A 20,608-nucleotide genomic window follows, 5' to 3' on the forward strand; every position below is an offset into this window, starting at 1 on the left:
GAGGAAAACATTTTCTTAGATATGTTCATCTCTCATCTTCAGCAATTATATACTCACTTTCTTAAGACATAGCATATGGGCCCATTGTATCACTGAACTCTTGCAGAATCATTGGACTACCCTTCACTGTTGGACTAACATCACAGCTTTTGACTACTGAATGTTGGTGCCAAGGAACCACTGAATGAAAAAAGTGATGCAGCCAGGATGTCTGTGGCAGATTATGATCTCTGCAAACTTTTCTAGCATTAAAATTGATCAGGTTGTGCTAAATATTACTGCATTTTCCATTTGTTGGTATTCTGTGGGCCTGACTGCCATTTAATGAAACATGTTCACAAGAATGTTACACCAGCCATTCAACTATCACAAAACATCCTGCATTAACATTTCTGTCATTGTAATAAGGCTGTGAACACCCTCCAGCTCTATCCATCAGCATTTTACTTAGCCACTTTCTTCCCGTTCTTTAAATCTAGTTGGACTAGATTTCTTTTGCATATATAACATGATACTGTTATATTTTTGTTGTTAATGTAGCTGCAGGTTTTGTACCTATGTTCACAACTTATATTGTGATCACATTGAAATGCATTTCGAAAATGTCTCTCAGAGCTACTTACACTTTTCTACATTTTTGTTAATAACAGCTAAAAGCACTGTCAAAGTGCTTAGAGTTTAACTTACAGCTCTGTTTTCACCTTTTTTTTCCCCTTCTATGCCTGCTGAGGATTCTTCTTCCATTTTAGCTCTTCATCTCTTTAAATTTCTTTGCAATCAATTACAAGACACTGATCTGTCTATCTCACTCCCTGTCTGTAGTGTATCAGCACCAGCTTCAACTGTAATCCACTCTGTGTTGTTATTGACTGCCTCTCCAAGCCCGGTATCATCAACAAATACTGCTGCCTGACTAAACCATCTTTTAATAAATAAACACAACAAACCTTGGCCCAAATAATAAAGCTTATGGCTCTCTGATAATACCCTTTCCCATTAATTCACTCTGAAATCCAATATTCTTTCTATATTCCCTGCTAGAATAATTACATCAAGCATTTTTTCAGGGAACTGTATTACAAATACTGCTCCTTTTCCTGTCAGCAGATGCCAGGTGGAAAGCTTGTTGACTCTTTCAGAATTTCACTGACATTTCATAGATTGATACATTTTTACACCAGAAGGGACATCTTGATGCTTGACATGACCCAAACTACAAAATGTTATCGAGCATTTCTTACGTGAGTGTAGAGTATCCCTTCCTAAGTACATTTCCTAGAAAGGCTTCCAGTCTTTTATTCAAGAGTTGTCTGCAGCCATTTGTCATATATTTCTGGTTGCTAATTACTACTGCTGTGAAAAATGCTCACTTTGGAATTTGCTGTTTGAATCGAGTTTGAATTTGACTGATGTCAGCCCCTAGACACTGCAGCCTGCTCTGTTTCCATGTCAAGATTTAACTACTTTATGCTCTCAGAATTTCTTCCCTGCAGAGTATGGAAAGTTCATCCATGTTTTTGAGTAGGTCGCTCTCTCCTTCCAGTGTAAGTCCCTCACCCCAGTGAAGGTCCCTCACTTCTCACGGCATCCTTGTTCCTGAGATCTAAGCTCTTTCCCGATTCCTACTGTCCTTTATAAGTGCAGATGGAGTAAACATACAATTCATTGCAGCAATGCTGTTGCCTCTACTGACTGCATAGGTAAATTTATATCCATACCATTACTTTCTACTTCCCTGTTCACCCATGAAAGGTTCATGTTAGGTCTTTTGGCCAAGACATCCTGCTGGGAGATTCACAGTCTCCTGCTTTTAGTGAGTCTATGATGCTTGCTGTAACTGAAACAAGAACTGTCACTACAGCTCTGTCTTGCATGTTTTCCCTAATATTTTCTCCGACAGCACTTTCATCCAATGTTATCTTCACCCGATTACCTTTCCCAGTGTTGTCTTGGATAAAAGGAACGTCAGATAAAATCCTTTTTTATAAGTACAGGTATTAAATTTGATACCTTCTATTTCATTGATATTTTCTTCTGTTCTGGAGAGATTTTTTTATGTGGCATATGTGCTAATATATCTGAGTTTATCTTCTTTTTTTTCCAAGTAAGGCATGAGTCTTTGTTGCTGACCATTAATTTAAACATTTTGTTCTCCTATTTTCTTTGACTTCCTGGTAGATATTGCTTTTACTTAATACGTTGTATTTTCTTCCTCTTGTAGAAAATAAATACCTGATTATTTCTCCATCATATTTCTGAATGTAAGAATAAAGAATACATTTTAATTTTTAGAGTGTCAGCCTTTTCTGCCCATGTATTACCCTTTTCATCTTTCATTCCACCTCTTGTGCCTTCTCTTTTTTCTTTATTTTTTCAAAGCATGTCTTTGCATTTATCTTTTCATTTGTCACTTTCTCTTTTCTTGTCATTTTTCACGATCATTTCTATAGTCTTCCCAATGCTCCCCTGTATTGATGTTTTATACCTGATGCTAGCCTTCATCTCATTCCTGATTACTTCTTGTAGTTTCATTCATTGCACAGTCTATCAGATGTTTGAAGCTTTGTGCTTGCCTCTTCCAGCTATGCTTAATGTCATGGATGTATCAATGCATCTGTCTATACAGATCTCTGAACGCTTGCAGTTATTCTCTCCAAGTCCCTTTCATTGCCATTAATCACTTCCCAAATTGCAACAGCCTGACTCCTTTGCATGCGCTGTTTATGGCTAACTCATGATTTGCTCTCTTCATTTAAGTCCTGGAAAATGATGAGGATTTATCTTCCAGGAAAGCATTCAAGAATTGCCACTAGAAACCCATAGGAAATGATGAAATGCTTCCATTCTGTCCAGAGAGGACAAGCTTTCCTGTGAAGCAGCAAAATACTTCAAGCTCTTCAAACACAGCACTGCCTCTGTGATGCAGGGCTGCTGTAGTTGGAAAAACACATCCACACCGCTCAGCAGGGCTTGTTGTTGTACCTTCACACTGGTGCAGCTGGTTGTGCTCCAAGAACAGGCATCGCCATGTAGTGCTACCTGCACATCAATGGGATGCACTGAACTGTTTCTTGCTGGGATAACAGCACCAGGAGTTTGATTTGGAAGGTTTACCAGAAACCTGTCAATGTATGGCACTTGTTTTTTACAGTGCTGCTGTCTGGGAAGTGATGGACTACAACAGGCTCAGGATTACAACACCAAACTACTGAACTTGCCATTCTCTTTTTCTGTTCCTGCTTAGCATCAGAATGGGCCTGAGGCATACTCATTTATTATTTTTTTAGCATGAAAACACAACAGAAATGTTATATTTGAACTCCACTGAAGCTGATTCCAGTCAGCAAATTCTCTGGGTGTTTGCCTTGCCCCAGCTCTCTGTCCTTCTCACTCCAGACTATGCCCATGTGCACAGGTGGTGCTTTATACACATGGCACACAGCTCTTGCCCTGATATTGACTCCAGGATATGGACCTGTAGAAAATAGGAGGCTCCTTCCACACATGAGAAGTGTTGCTGCTTTTTTAGTTTTTACTTTTCCTGTGCTGCTTGTTAATAGCAGTTTACAAATCTTTTGTACCTCCTGATTATAATCTGACTTGCACTATTTATATTTTGTGGATTAATTAATTTTTCTGTATTACTTTTCCCGTAAACTTTGTAGGCATGTATATTCATGAAAAGAACAGAGGGGAAAAAAATCCCAGAAATTACCAAAAGAAAAACCCCTGCTAAAAGCAATAAGTTTGCTGACAGATGGTAGAATCAGTTGAAAATCGAGTACCATATTTACTAAGTCTAACCCATTTAGTAAGCCAGAAAAGTGTTATCTAATTCTATCCCCTGTGTGTTTGTGTTTTGGAATAAACAGATGCCTAATGAGGAATGTGTCTAGTATGGTTTTTGAAGAACCTGGATGGATCCTGGTTCTGATTCAATACTTGATTTTGACAAAGATGATGAAATTCACAGCAGTACCTATTGTTTTGTCTCACAAAACTGTAACTGCTCCAGTACTAGCTGATAGACAGAAAGTGGTTTCAAAAAAAAAAAAAAAAAAAAGGTGCCAGAACAGGGCACAAATCGGGGGGAGCTGGGGCAGGGGGGAAGAAAGGAAAAGAAAAAAACATAGAAGTGTTAAATGACTTAACCTGCTTTTTACATTTCTTGTTCTATTTATACAACACCCAAATATGCAGTGAAGGAAAGGGCAAACACGCTTGAATCACTTGCAGGCTTGACAGCTACCACAATCAATTTGTGTATGTTATGCGTTGGGTTTTATAAAATAATAGGGACTGGCTTAGAAAGACATATGCTTGCGTACTTTGTGGCAGATCTGGGTGAGAAGCAAAAATTGAATAAACAGAGAAGGGTAATGTGAGCACTGAGTGCTTTAGGGAAGATGAGCTTCTTGTGGGCCATGTTTGGCCAGTGAGGCTATTGCCTCTGCAATGCCTGTGCAGAGAAAAGTGAGCTTCCCCAGAGGCTGCTGTATGGCTTCTAACTCACCCTTGACTGGAGTGGTTGAGAAGTTTGTCAAAGAAAATCTGTCCTCTGCAAAGTCCCTAGAAACATTTGCAGAACAAGCTACATTGGGGTTCTGAAATGAGTCTGTTTCTTTTCTAATACTGGGGAGGTGGCATAGGAAAATAACTAACAACTTCAAATGGAGAAGAATATTTCAAACCATTACTTTAAAGAAGGGAGAGCAGATATTAGAAAATTAAATGATTAACAGTAGATTTCAATAAACTGATACTCACTCATTCCCACTTGTTAAAGTTGCTCAAGAGCTGCTACAGATATTTTGCTGAGTTTATATCCTATGTTCAGTTATATGAACCTGTAGTTAGAGATGGTTCTGGAAATATAGAATATCTCCCTAAAAATACCAGGGGTGGTCTGAATGCTGTGAATCTCAGTCTTTCCCTGGTGTTTGCTCTTTTCCTGTTCTGCCAGCACAAGTGAGACATTTCTATGTTCTCTTTTTCCCACACAGGAGGAGAATAGTGTTTCTCAGACTACAGAATTCTGAATCTAAACTCACATATGCATTATTTGAATAAAGCCAATTTTTTTTTTTGGAGAAGAGGGCACTAAGGGGAGGCCTGATGGCAGCTGCAGCTCCCCACAGTGACAGGGCTGGAGGGAACGGCATGGAGCTGTGTCAGGGGAGGGGTGGGTAAGGGTTAGGGACAGGGTCTGCACCAGAGGGCTGTGGGCATAGAACAGGCTGCCCAGGGCAGTGGGCACAGCCCGAGCTGCTGCAGTTCAAAAGGTGTTTGGACAGCACTCTCAGACCCAGGGTTTGAATTTTGGGCGGTCCTACATGGAGCCAGGAGGTAGACTCAGTGATCTTTGTGGGTCCCTTCCAACTTGGGGTATTCCATGCTTCTGTGATTCTGTTCTAACTTTGTCATAGTGATAGCTGAAGTACTGGTCAGTGTTGTAATCTTTTTACTGCAGAAAATGCCAGCATCAAGGAAAAACAGACACTGGGGGTAGTAATAGTGTTTTAACACATGGAGATATACACCTTTCTTAAATATTAATAACAAGAATAGCATTTCTCCTCTTATCTAGGCAGTATCTGAAGATGACTTTCTGTACACATTTTAGTGAAAAAGAGCTGATGAGAAACCTGAGGGAAAAGAAAAAATGCTGGCACTCAGCATTCTTTCTGTAGGCCTTTCCACACCTCGAAGGCAGCGCAGGAAAACGCTTGTGGGAAAGATCTTACGCTGCCCTTGGTTTAAAAATGCAATAAGATATAAATTTTCTCTGTTTCTAGTTTTAGGTGAAGGAACAAGGGAAACTGCAAAAACCTGTAGATTCTGATTTTGAAGTTTTACATTTTTCTTGCCCTTTCTTGGATATACTTTGTCTTATTTCCAGGCATTAAAACAGCGACTCAGGGGCCTAGCTAGACATAATGGTATAAAGTTTCCGGTGCAGTAAGCTGTAACACTGTGTATGCTCTGGAAAGTTTGCATTCAGCCTTTTAATAAGTGAAGACGAAACATAATGCTCCTGATAATTTTCAGCATGGACAGATGGTATATGAACAGCCTGGTGGGAGGAGAACCAGCCCAGCTTAGGGTAACAATGTTCGACTAGCTATCAGGGAGGAAACAGACTTCCTCTGCCATTGCCCAGTGCCAAGGAGCTTGTTTTATCTCCTGCTCACCACACTGATCATGCTTTGCTTTCTTCTGTTTTATAGGCACTGGCTTTGTGCAGAAAGTGCAGCTCCTTTCTGCTGCCAAAACAAAACAGTATTTTAGATTATAACTAGGCTAGGAGTCATCTGCAATTAATTCTGCTCAAAAACTCCTCTAGCTGGAAATGCAGATTGCACCAATTTGCAATGAGCTGCTACAAGGTGAGGAAGTGGCTCACTGCTGCTATTCCATACTGAATTTCCCAACTGGGGCAACCTCTGCCCTGACCATGAATTGGGCCACATGAGAAGGAGCACAGGTGGCTTCTGCAATGCTGTGGGAAGATTCTCTGGGTCTGTAGTACCTGGATTAGATTTGCAGATGCCATGTATGTGAATCCATCAATGCTTCTTTCTCTGCAGGGCAATTCAGTGGCTGCAACAGCAGGAAGAGTCACACTGGTAAGAGGAAGCATGCCGCAATGGCTTAACATGTCACCTTTGCAAAGTCAGCTACTGAAAATGCCACTTGCCATCTTTCAGTTAGCCTCTTCTGCCCCCAAGCACAGTGGAAGAAAGGGACTAGGTGTATATTTCTTCGCTATTACCCCTTCTCTATGTGACTGTGTTAATTACACAGGGCAGAACATTTCTGTAGCCCTGGAGAGCTGACCACTATTGGCAAAACCCAGCCCTATCCCACCACCAGGCAGATCTTTCAGTGGAGCCAAGCAGTGGGATGGTTAATAGGTCAAGGAGATTGTTGGTGTTGGGAGAATGGTCTGGGGATTTGCATTTGTCCCAGTTATGGGTGCTGAGGGGTAGCAGAGGCAAGAGTCTCTCTTGAGCAATAAATTCATTTTAAAAAAGAAGTGAAGAAAAGAAGGGCATTGCTTTCTCTCTAGTCTGTAGCTCTCTAGAGAGCAGGTGATGTGGAGTAAAAGGAAGAAACGAAGAGAAAATATCACCTCTCACTGCAACTCTTTAAAATGTTTGAGCACTTCTTGTGTGTTTTAATATAATTTTCTTGTCTTGGCTCTTCCTTTTATTATTATTATTATTATTGAATTCAGAATAACCAAAAATAGCAATGAGCAGTTCCTGTAAGTCTGTCTGCTTTTATTCTCAGCTCAGAGTGGACAGGAGTTTTTCGTTTCATATATTATTGACAGTGTGGTAGGATGGTGATTCCACAAAGTAAGCAGGAGCTTTAAAAAGTTAATGAGGAGGGATGACATGGGGTTGTTGTTGTTGTTGTTACTTTTTAATGTTATGTAGCAGTTAGTCCTGGACATCTGGGCCAGCTGGATGCTGACTGTCACCACTGTCATTTTTATGGCACCACACTGCTGACAAAAGATGTTATCCCTGCTGGGCTCTTACTGCACCCACTGCCTTCCCATCACTGCACCTCAGTGGCAAATTAGGGAACACCCACACTACATCCACACAGCATGGTAAACCCACACATAATATCTGATGACAACCGCTGATCTCAGGAAGAATTAAAAAAAACCATATTTTTGATTTTCTGAGGACTGGAGTATCTACCTTCCCTAAAGACAACCACTGAATAAGCTTAGTATGTCCTCTGGCTAACATCTGTAGCAAACTTACCTCAAAGACACAAGTACCGGGAGGTTTATTACAGTTGGTACCTTTGGATATATTATTTTACATGATGACACCATCTGTTTCATACTGTAGCACAAATCTGAGCACTCCAACAGCAGTTGAAAATACCTCTGTTAGGACACTTGGAAGCACACAGGGCCATCCAGGAAGGTGCTGGTACTGGGCAGTATCACAAAGCTAAGAATATACTGACATATTCTGGGCTGAATTCTCTCTTACACTGATGTTATTTCTATATAGCTCCGGAGACTTAGCTGAATAAGTCCATATTTATACAAACATGAGGTCAGGGCCTCATCCAAAGATTATTTAAGGCTAAAACATTTTAATCTACAATGAAAATGTAGAAAATTCCTTCTCATGAGAGTACCCAGTCCTTGTGAAATGTCTGTTTCTTCAGCTGTCTAAATGAGAAATAGAGGGAGTTCAGTCCTTTGTATGACAGCCCGGTGCCTTGGAATTTTAATTGCTAAATTTTCCAGTTAAGAAACCTAAACTTCTCCTGTGTGACTAAGAATTAAAACACTTCCTACTATTGGTTTTATATCTTTAGATGGTAGAAACTGGTATGGCTTCATTAGCTGTAAATGGACCTGAAGATTTTTCTCTGTAGTCAGTCAAAGGCTGATAGACTTAAATTGCTGTAAGAAAAGTTTTGGCCAAGCATGATGAAAGAAGAACTTTAAGAGTAAGATAATGAAATTCTAGGACAGGATGCACAGAGGCAACATGGCATCTCCACCACTAGAAGGAAGTTAGGAAACATCTGGTGAGAGGGACACAGACAGCATTGAGAGATGGTAATGGAAGGGGGGGACATGAGGGGCTGCTCCATAGCACCAAACACATAACATGAACCCTGCCTGGCATCTTGCTGGGGAGCAGTGTTGTGGCTGGGACTGGGAGCTGTCTCCCAATTTCTAATAGGAGTTTGACTGTTCACTTATTTTCTGGAGAGAATGGTTGAACACAATAGATTTTCCCTCTTAAATCTTCCAGACCTTTTTGTTAGGCTAATGCCTGAGAGCACCTGGGCACTGCTGAAGCAGGAGCCTGGAGACCTGAATCAAAGGGGAACACTTGAAGAGAGAATATTCACATGCTATGTAGTACTGGAGGAGTAGTGTCCTCCCCTTCCTGTTCTGTGCCTGTCTTGTCCCCTCACAGGGCAAATTCTGTGAGCAAAGGCCGTCCTCTACCACAGACATGCAGAGCATCTTTAGGAAGGTTTATTTTAGTGGTTCCATTAAATACTATTCTGAACACAAACAACATCTCCTTTTTGCCTACGTACATATACTTAGGTTTCTCTTATTCAACAGTTATGCCAGAATTGTCATTGTCCTTATCTTTAATAGCTTTCCTTAAAACCCTGCTGTTTACTGGTACAGAGATGGAGATCTGAAGGACAGAACCTAGCTACTAGGCACAACACCAGTGCAGAAAGTTAGTGGCTAAAACTTGGGGTTTGTGCTGTGCAGGAGGATAGACCTTTAAAAATGGGGACATAAATGCACATAAACTAACATATGTACTCATATATATACATATACACTTTTACATGCATGCCAGAGATCCAATAGGATTTTGTGAGCATACTGGAGTTTCTAAGGTCATGTCTGCTGGCCATACATCAATATCAGTGATATAGATGGATACTGACATTGATTTTTAGAAATGGCTCTGCCTCGCTTGTCTTTTCAAAATATTTTTATGTACTTAAAATATATATATGAATAGATCTTGCAAATTATTGCTGCTTAGATGAGTTTCCTCACCAACCCTCCCAACTTAGTCCCCAAATTATGGGAGGGAATCAAAGGAATGATGTTCCCTGCTGTCTGACTTTGAATCACTGCAAACGTTTTATGTAACTCATTTTCTTCCACACAATTAGATTCTAAGGACACAGGGACTAGGCGACTGGGCTCTTTTTTTTTTCTTTCTATATTTTCTATTTTTTTTTTTTAATTCAAAGGTCTCAGTAAGCAAAGCATAATGTATTCTGCCCAAACTGTGAGAACAGAGCAATACAGAATAATTTACTTCACTAATGCCAAATTAAAATTCATAACACAATTCTTTAATTACCATCTGAATCCAGTTCTCAAAGAAGTTTGCCCTAATTGCATTGTTGATATGCATGGATGCAAATAAGATGTTGACTGTTTCCCTTGTAGCAAATGACTCCGTTTCTAATATGCACACATCTAACAACATGGGGCCAAATTCATCCCTGGCAAAAACCTATTAGAGTCAGCAAAGTTATATTGGGAACTAATCTGAACCACCCTTCTCTGGAAAGCTGGTCTAGTTATCAGGCACTAAAAATTGCCCCTCCAGTGTCTACAGACAAACACACTGTCCCTGAGCAAGCTGGTGAAAACCCCCAGCAGGCTAGAAAGACAAAAGTGTGAAACGGGCATGTGTGGAACAATATTTGCCAGAAGGTAGCACGGATGTATAAGCCCAGATGTTCTACTTTGCTTTGTGACAGCACTGAATAGGGATCCTATTCTTAGCCCAAAAGCACAGGTGTTTCAAAGGAAGAGAGTGAGAACATCAGACTGGAGATTAAATAATATTCACCAAAGAAGGGAGAGAATAGAGTGGGCATCATTTGGGCATTTCTGTCATCACTACATGCTTCTCTCAGGTGAGCTAATTAGGTGGAAGCATTTTGAAATCTTCTCCTATTTCCAGAAATAAAATAGGCAAAAAAGTTGATAAATGGGAAATATCTGGCCAGAAAGAATTTGTCAAAATTTTGTGTGTGGGGAGGGGAAACAAACAAGCAAACAAATAAACCTGTTAGTTATTTCTATCCCATTTTATTGTGCTTCTACAATATGTACATATTATATAAAATATTATCTCAGGTAAAAGACACCCATGTCTGCATAGGTGCCTGCTGCAATCTGGAGAGGTATATAGAAGACTGAAGTTATCCCTTCCATTTAGGGTAGGAGGTAGACGAATACCAGGGAATCATTTTGCTGAGCATGTTTTCATTTAATTCTTGCCAGCTACATAGTCCTGAAGTCCTCCCATTCACTTTTCATTGGACATTCTGGTCAAATAGAAATAATATTCACAGTGTGTTTGTTCAGTTGCCTGACTAAGCTGTGTTTTCTTTCGAAGGAGACCTGCAAAAGGTGAAGAAATGGGCTTGTTGCCCTTCTTTCTTCTTTTATAATGTTAAAAAAAAAGACCTGAGATGTTTGCATTTTGTGTTGATTGCATCAGAAATTCAGTCTTCTCTGCTATTCCTGGAAAAAAAAAAAGTCTATGTACAGTAGGAGAATAAGTTTTTGGAGATACTGGATGTACCTACATGAGTAAAATTCCACTAAAAAAGAGAACTGTTATTTTTCAGGTGATTTAAAAGCTGGGGTCTAGTTACTATCTGTGTATCTCAAAGGCTGGAATGAAGTCAGTAGAACTCTCTTGAGTGCACTGATGTTTCTCTGCAGTTGAGACACCTGCATGGCCTGAAGGAAATGCTTTTCTACATGGTAGAAGCCAAACCACTAGCATAGTAATGTGTGAGGCTTTGTCTCTGGTCAAACTGCTCAAAGGCAGGAGGGTGATGAAGTTCTGGTGGCTGGGAAGTTCTGCTGCTGGTGACCTTCAGCAGAAAGACAAGAAGTCACAGAGAACTTGGGAGAAGAGCTTGAGTCAATGACAGCAAAATGGAAAATGCCACCAATCAGTCAGTGAATTTATAGGTAGTTGAGAGTTGGAGATCTTGACTTTTTGTAGTATTGCCTGTCTGCTTCTGATTATGATTTTGTCACAGCTAGCGTGGGCTTGGGATCTAGAACCAACAGGTAGGGGAACCAGCACCACAAGGAGATAAAAGTTCCACAAACTCCACCTGTTATGAGCAAACCGAACTACTGTGTTAAAAACAAAGAACAAAGACATTTCTCATTTACGTGGAGGCCAATGGTAGGAAATCAGGTAAAGAGGAAATCAAATATTGAATGAAAAAAAATGGCATGTAGTTGACATTACTGAAGTCTCTGGAGTGAGTGACTTGGAAGAGATGTTAAAATCTATTTACAAATGGCAGGATAGTGGCAAATCAGGTACCTTAGAAATGTTGTTTTTGGAAAACAGAAAATTTCAGTGTTGCCAGAAGTACCTGGCTCCTCTGGAGAGGTTGTTGTCACCTTCACTCCCAGCTCCTGGCTGAACTGTGCAGGTTGGAGGCTGCACTCTTGGCTGAGTGGGCACTGATCCACAGGAGACTGAGTGGGCATTGACTGATTCTTCATCTAGCAAAGCTCAAAAAGGTGTTGTCTGGAATCCATCATCACATACCCCGTGTTCACAACTAAGACAATCAAAATCTTAGTGGTCAATTCACAGAAAGAGAATAACTTAACACGAACACATGTACATGCTGGAGATCTCAGAAGATCTCACAAATTACAGATGGTCATTACTTAGCACAAGAAAAATATATTTTTGTTGTTACTGTTATTGTTCTGAACCAATGGAAGAACTCCATTTTGAATTTAAGACTGAATAAAATGAATTGCTGGGCTACAACCAGGGGTCACTGATGTATCAGATTTCACTTCATCAGTAGATTTAATATGATAAAACGGACAACGATCTCAACCAGTTGTATATCTGACATTTCAAAAAGGCTGATTTCACAAAGTTAAATATAATATTGTGTGAAACTGGCTCTGAAGTAAGATCTACATGAAAATTGAGAGGTTTTTTTTTTTTTTTTTTTTTTTTTTTTGTGAGGAGCTTGTCATAGGACCAGAAAGTTTGCCATTTCTCAGCCAAGAAATAAGACAACTTTGCATAACGTCCATCTGGCTCTGATGAAGGGAAAGCAAGAACTAGAGATAAAAAAGAAATAAATCAATATTCAGTAAGTAGAGAAGGAGAAACTACTGTAGAAGATTTGAAGTGTACGGATTTAACAAGGAAGCCAAAGACAGGGATAATTTATTTTTAGCAAAGCTAAGAACACTAAGAAATAATATTTAAGTGGCTAAAATCATTCTAACACTATTGCCAACAACTCAGAACACCAGAATGTGAACACTGATAGCATCTTTAAATCCGTGGTACTATAGGACAGAAATTACTAGACTCCAGCAGTGTGTCTCTATGACTAGCAGCTCTCTGCTCAGAACTACAATTGTTTGTCACTGCATCTCTCATTTCTTTGAGGCTTTGAGTTTTCCTGATAATACACAGAAAATTTATAATCTTAATATTGAGTAGCATTTTAGTTGAAAAAGAGAACAAAAACAAAGATATTAGATCTTCAGAAGTCACAGATGTAGAAGCTGTCATGTTATGGATCATTTTGAGTCATCTTGTGCTGTTCAAATCATAGGATCAGGTTGGGGTTGGAAGGGACCTTAAAGATCACCTAGTTCCAACCCCCTGCTATAGACCAGGTTGTCACAGCCACATCCAGCCTGGCCTTGAGTGCTTCCAGGGAGGGGGCATCCACAGCCTTGCTGGGCAACCTGTGACAGCGTCTCACCACTCTCACAGTAAATAATTTATTTCTAACATCTAGTCTAAGTCTACCCTCTTCCAGTTTAAAGCCACTTCCCCTCATCATGTAACTACATATACTTAAAATCCCTCCCCAGATTTCCTGTAGCCCCTCCAGATACTGGAAAGCTGCAATAAGGTCCTTCTGGAGCCTCCTCTTGTCCAGACTGAAGAGCCTCAACTCTCTCAGACTTTCCTCATAGGGGTGGTGCTCCAGACCTCTGATCATCTTTGCAGCCCTCATCTGGACCTCTCCAACAGCTCCATGTCCTTCTTGTTTTGGGAGCTCCAGAACTGGATGCAGTACTCCAACTAGAGTCTCCTGACAGCAGAGTGGAGGGGCAGGATCACCTACTTTGATCTGTTGGTCATGCTTTTCTCGATTCAATCCATGATACAGTTGGTCTTCTGGGCTGTAAGCGCACATTTGCTAGCACATCTTGAGTCTTTCATCAACCAACATTCCCAAATCCTTCTCTTGAGGGCTGCTGTCAAGCCATTCTCCACTCAGCCTGTGACTGTGCTTGGGATTGCCCCAACCCAGGTGCAGAACCTTGCACTTGTCCTTGCTGAACTTCATGAGTTTGGTATGGCCCCACCTCTCAAGCCAGCCCAGGTCCCTCTGGATGGCATCCCTTCACTCTAGTGTGTCAACTGCACCACCCAGCTTGCTGTCATCTGCAAACTTGCTGGGTGCACATGATTTCACTGTCCATGTTGCCTACAGAGATGTTAAATAACACTGGTCCCAGCACTGATCCGTGAGAACACCACTTGCCATCAGTCTCCACTTGGACATTGAACTGTTTACCACAACAATCTGAGTGTGACCATCCAGCCAATTCCTTATCCATACAATCTACAAGTAAATACAAAATAAATAGAAATGTATATGAAAATGTTGTTAATTAGGAGGCATATTTTTTTGAATATCAGTGCTTGTTTTATACTTATGATTTCTGGTAACCCTTCTGGCTGATGGAAAAGTGAACAGAAAAATAAACAAGTAAGGCTTAGAGAATGATACATACAGCTTGGCAAACTAGTCAAGACAAAGAAAATGCATTTCAATACAGACAAATGTAGAGAGATGAACAGAGAATAAGAATGGTGGCAGACTTTCACAGCAGTGGATCTGGCAAGCAATGGCTCCAAAAGTAGTAGCGGTCTTAGAGATAAACAGTTCAAAGTGAGTTCCAAATCCCAAGCTGTTACAAAACACCTAATGTGCTCACTGAATCACAGAGTGGGAAGCAGCTTCAGTATTGACTTTATGATGGACATGTGTCTATGTTTCAAAAAAGATGTTGAAAGATTCAAAAGAGAATTAAATATAAATTTTAAATATAAATATATATGTATGTATGTATATATATATATATACACACACATATTTCACAAGATAGAGAGAAAATGTTTTGCATTTGCAGTGTTTGAGAGATCTATTTTTTCTATTGAGAATAAGAGTGAAGTGTTGCATGAGTGCTGGAGATTCACCTTCAAGCTGAGAAAATATTGGGTGCTAATGGACTCTTCAAGAAGCAATCTGGGATCTGAGAACTGGAAGAAGAAAAAAAGTGAAGTAAAAATTAATCACTAGAATACATTTAAAACTGTAAATTTTCCAAGTCTTGACATATTTTTGGTCATTAGCACTTTCAGGAAAATGTCCTGCAAGCAAAGCTATTCTCTGCTATAGTGCCAGGTAAACGACTAAAGGCAAGGTAATGTTGGGTGAGATGCACGAAGCAAGCAGAGGTGAGCTAGTGCTGTGTTCAATGTCTGTATCAAATGAGACAAGTTCTGTTACTTATTCTTTTGGGGTAAGGTGGGGACTCAAAGAGGAAGACAGGAAAAGAAAACAAAGAAGCTGTTACCATTAACATATCTAAATGCAGCACAAGCAGTTTGCTGTACCTGATGCAGGTGGTTCTGTGGGGTTCTCCATCTGTGTCCTGCTGGATCTAGCCCTACTAACCCATCTGAGAAAGGAACGGGAGTTCTTAAATAGGCAAACAGGGAATGGGGAGGCATAACCTCTTTGCTCCTACATGCCCATGGGGGATAAAGAACTACTTTTCGTTTTGATGGTCTCCTGTTATGAGGAAAAAAAGATATATCCAAACAGAAGATTCTCTCTCTGGAAAATAGTACAGTTACACAGGCAAAGAAGAGACTCCTAGAGGTCATGCCAAAATGGAATTTCAGATGGCAAGCATGAGTTTTGTTCAGAACAGAGCCTGGGCACCCCTGAAATACTGTAATGCTATACCAGGGACTGCCTATGGTGGGACAGGGATATAACATGATAGGCGCAATCAGTATTTGGCAAACATTGTGCCATATTTCCTTTGATTTATGCATCAATTGCCATGGCTCACTTCTTTTGATTTTGACAAAGAAACCCCTGGGATAAAGCTCACCCTGGGCTTCTACTCAGTGCATACTGAAACCATCAGAAAGCAGAATTCAGGACAGATTGAGATGTCCTATGCTTAAGCTGGAGATGGAGCACTTGATTAGAATTGCTATGAGTTGGAAACTGTATAGTTTGCCACTTATTTTAAGCAGGTACTTTCAGTGTGAAAATTTTGAACTAGAAACATGTTCCTAAAAGCATTAGAACAGCCCCATTTTATTTCCAGAATATCAAAACCTATTTAATAAGGAAAGTGAATGCGGTTGTGTAAATAGCTTTTATAGTTGGGAGAATAAAAATGTCACAAGTTTTGTTTTGGCATAGTTTAAAACTGTTTCACAAGCACTCCCATCAGTGTTTGTCACACAGGAATGGGAACAAGTTATGAGGTTGAGACAGAGAATATAAATTGGTATATATACCAGCAGTTTCTCTGTCTGTCTTTTAAACCGCTCCTGGCTGTTAAATTATCTAAAAAACATTTCACAAATCAAAGACTGAGTCAAGAGCAGGGTACCTTGATGTTTGTTTAAATTTTAACTGGCAATATTATGTATAATTTTTCAAGAAATTTCATTTTAAATTCATGTTCTGTTCATTTAAGTGGAAGAGCACTCACTAAATTTCTGGCATAGTGCTGTCTCATGTTTGTTCATAAGCTTTACAACTGCACAGTCTTCAGAATGGAAGAATTTAGAACTCAGATATTTTCTCTCACCTATGGTATGAATAATTTCTTCAATTTTCTGAATTCTGATTCACATTTCACATTTGAACTATTTTCACCCTTCAGACATATCCATAATTCAGCTCTTTTGTCTGCCAGCAGAGGGAAAAGGGGTAACTTCTGCCACTCCAGACACTGTGTCACACAGACAATAACTTCTTATGGCTAGCAGTAATATAGTTCAGAGAAAGGAGTCCTGCATTAGGGAGCTGCCCTTAGCTGACAGTATACATAGGGATGCAGCTGTTGCTGTTTTGATGCAGAGCAATGGGGAAAGAGGAGTCTTCCACTTTCTTTTTTTTTGAAATGAAATGAGAAATCTCAGCCAGATAAGCCTCTACAAATCCTCACTGCCAGCACAGACAAATAAACTCACTTTTTGCCTGGCTCTGTAGCAATGTGATTGTGGTGGAACCTGGTTGTTACAGCACACATTATTCCACTTGCCCTAAACTTCAGTTACATTCTGGCTTGGGGTCCATACAACTTCAGACTTAGCTGCAGACTGCAATATAGGGATGCTGTGGGTTTTTGTGTTTTTGTGTGTTTTTGTTTCTCCCAAATCAAGAGATTTCATTTCTTTTCATGGACACTGTTGTGTTCTTATAAAAAGGCACATGTGGAAGTGCTGTGATCTGGCTGCCTCTGCATGCCCCAGCCACGAATCAGGCATGGATATTTAGAATTACAAAGCAAGTGGGAGGTATACTGCTATGCAGTAGATGGCACAGAAACTGGTGTAAGACATGAAAACCAAGGGGGAAAAGTATTGTTTTAAACCTTCCCGAAGGGAACTCTTTGACCTTGCTAATTGAAAGCATTAAAGTGTGAGAGTAAGCAGACATTTGTTGTAAAACATGCCTCTGTAAATAAATCTGGGGGAAAAAAAAAAAGGTTAAGTTTCAAAGCAGCCATTGAAATCTATATTTGCAATGGGTTCCATCTGCAGTGCAATCAACTAGTGCATCATAGCACTTGTGATTTATCACAGTACCATGAGACAAGCAAAAGAGAAATATTACAGACCTCACCAGCTAGAGGGTTCCTTAGGGTGAAGCAGAATATTTTTCCAGAGTGATCTCAGTGATTGAGATCACTGAGAGCTCCTGGCCACTTGTTGGTGGTGCAGTACTTGTCACCATGGACCAACAACTTGGCTGTTGCTGTGGATGTCTACTGACACCACTCTGCTCTGCTCATACCCATGGCAGTGAAGGAAAATTATCACAAGATGTTGTGGGACAGCAGTGCTATGCTGACAGTAATGAGCATCACGTACTTTGGAAGTGTTTTTTTTCTTGTGACAGCAGTTAGCCTAAGTAGTGGACTGTGTGCTGAATCACTTCCAGATCAATATACATGATACCCAGCCACTAATGACTTGCATTGGTGCAAGAGAGCAGTGCATTTGGAAGTTCCAGTATGTGTGACATCTGTTCAGGTGATCCTAATGGACTTTATCAGTGTTTTGGAGAGGTCATATATGTGTTTAGTTCATCAGAATAGTGACTTGTTCTGAAGCGGAAAAAAAACTTTGGGATGCATGTCTGGCAGAGGGCAGCTTGCCATGAACATGCTAAAAATGGCTGCAGCTTTCATATGTAATTTTGAATTCCATATTTAAAGATTTGATACCCAACACTGTGCGAGGTTGTAAAGTGTGTGCTAAGAAATAGCTAAGGCAAATACTGCAGCTGGGATCTTAAATGAAAATCAACCCAAGCTTTATTCTGATCTGAGATACCAGAAGGGGATCCTGCTTCATTTTCACCGGAGGACAGATAAAGCAGCACCAAGTTGGGAAAATTCACTCCTCTCTGAATTACTGATAAATTAGCCTACTGACATTGTATCTTAAAGCTAATGCTATTTAGTATTCACTTTGAACTCTCCTGCTATGACTCAGTCAGAGGAGGCTCACAGCCAAGTGTGAGTTGACATCATCAGACGTGATATGGTACAGTTTTCATCTTTCAGACAGGCTCCACTTGGTCTAAGCAAAGATTGTAATAAACTTCGCATTTGAAGGTAAAAGTAATGTGATTGAAAAGAACTTGGCAGAAAAAAAATATATATGGAGAAAACTTGAATGCCTTTTTTTGGTGCCTGCCTTCTTTTCCATCATACAGGAGGTTCTCATCGAGCTGAGTGACACCAGAGGTGACACCACCTAGCCAGGCAATATCATTGTGAGGATGGAGACAGTGGGTAATCACAGAGAAAACTAAGGCCCGAGTAGACCTTCCAAGATCAGCAGGTTTCATGGGTTCAACATGCTGCCTGGCCAGATGAAGAAAGCCTTTGTTTGCCAGCAGAGTGATGTAAGGTGCTTTCACAGCTTAGTTTTTCACCCTCCTCGTGGAAGGTGGGGACCAGTCCTCCTGTGGTTAATCACAGCTTACCAAGTCTGCCTTTGTAGCTGGTCCAGGCGTGGGGCCAAAGTGCCCTCTCCTTCACCTTGTGAGCTGCAGGGAGCAGGGTAGGGTACAGATATTCCCTGGAGCCTCCATAGTCATTCTGCTCCTCCTGGCTGCCTTGTGACACAGGTTGCTTTTAACAAGGTGAACACTGTTATGTTTCTAGCAACAGATGTGCTGAGGGAGCTAGAAAGCATCAGGGGTTCCTGAGTATTACAGCAGTAAAATCCAAATCTGAATGCAGCATGTCTGTCTCACAGTCCTCTTACACTTTCAGACCCATTTTCTTTCTGAAGAGTCCCTTCAAACACTTTAACTGGGGTCTCTACCTCTTTGTTCCAGTGAACTGGAACAGCATGAGCGATTTGCAGTGCAGAAATAAAGAGGAGCAGTGGGAGGACACAATGTGCTGACCCTCTGCGTTACCGGGAGATGCTCTGTCAAAGCCTTTGACTTTTCCCCCGTAACTGGACATAGCCAGGGGTCAATCCCCTCCCATTTGTCTGGTCTTAGAGTCCCAGAACTCATTTGCAATACCTTGTTTTTCTGAAAAGTAGGTAATTTCTCTTTCATAGGAGCTTTGGCCTTGTAGAAGGGAGCCAGCCTTGGGCACCAGGGACATAGCAAGCGCAGAGAGGTGGAGACTCCTCAGTATGTGTTGGTTTGGACACAAACCCGTATTGAAGCTGAAGTGGAATAGATGGCTTAAAGTAGAAGAATGATTTTGAGAAGAAGAGGGAACCTGGATGCCTCTTGGGCTGGGCATTTGCTAATTATTTTTTTAATAATGGCCACTCTACATTCATGGGGTTGAAAACAATCCAAATCAAGACAAGAGGGATAGCAAAGAGACTATGTATTAGTGAAATACTCAGAAAGTTCAGTCAAGAAAATAGCTTTAGGATCATCACGAGTTTGCACAGTACTTTTGCAGAATAGTATGAAATTCTGACATTTCTTTTAAACTGAAAAAAGAAAAACTATGAAGAAAAAATAATAAAAAAAAGAATGCCCAATGACATTTGAGCTTTAAACTGATTTGGGGTAAGAGTTGAACCAGTGATGGGAGGATGCCTCATATCCTTGGAGGTTCATAGGTATAAACCTGTAACTCAGCCCAAGACACTGGTATGGTTCTCCTCTCTGGGGATTGGATGGGCTTCCATAGCTGGGGAGTCCCAAGCATGTGATTTGGGTGAGCTCCACTGCCAAGGCAAGGTGGGGGCAGCATTTGAGGCTGTCTACTGGGCTAGGAGCATGACAGGGAACTTAGCTCCCTGAGGTCCCCTCAGAGGAAGAAGCAAGACACTTAAACAAATTAAGAGCTCTTCTTATCAAAATAAACAAGTCCCCTCTCCCAGATTTGTTTTGTAATGGCATATTCCTGAATTTTGGCGATCATTTCAGATGATCCAAAGAATTATAATTTTCACTCATGTCTCCCTTAGCCATACAGGTTTTCAGTAGATATTTTGCTAGCAATTAACTTTGGAAAACTTTTTTTGTACAAAGGGAGAGAAAGGAAGAAGATGAATCAAACCTTTTGGGATGGGAACCATCTTTTTTTTCTGCTATGGGCTCTGCTTGGAGGTCACCTCACCAGCCATGAGGGTCAGTTTCTTGTGGAGACCAAGCTACACCCTTGGAAGTGAATCACTGAGGGCTCTTTAGAGGACCATTGCATCTCCTGCTTCAAAGCTCAGCTGTAACG

This window comes from Cyrtonyx montezumae, unplaced genomic scaffold (assembly GCF_038088225.1).
Source record: "Cyrtonyx montezumae isolate F1298 unplaced genomic scaffold, pur_monq_1.0 scaffold_8, whole genome shotgun sequence".
NCBI lineage: Eukaryota > Metazoa > Chordata > Aves > Galliformes > Odontophoridae > Cyrtonyx > Cyrtonyx montezumae.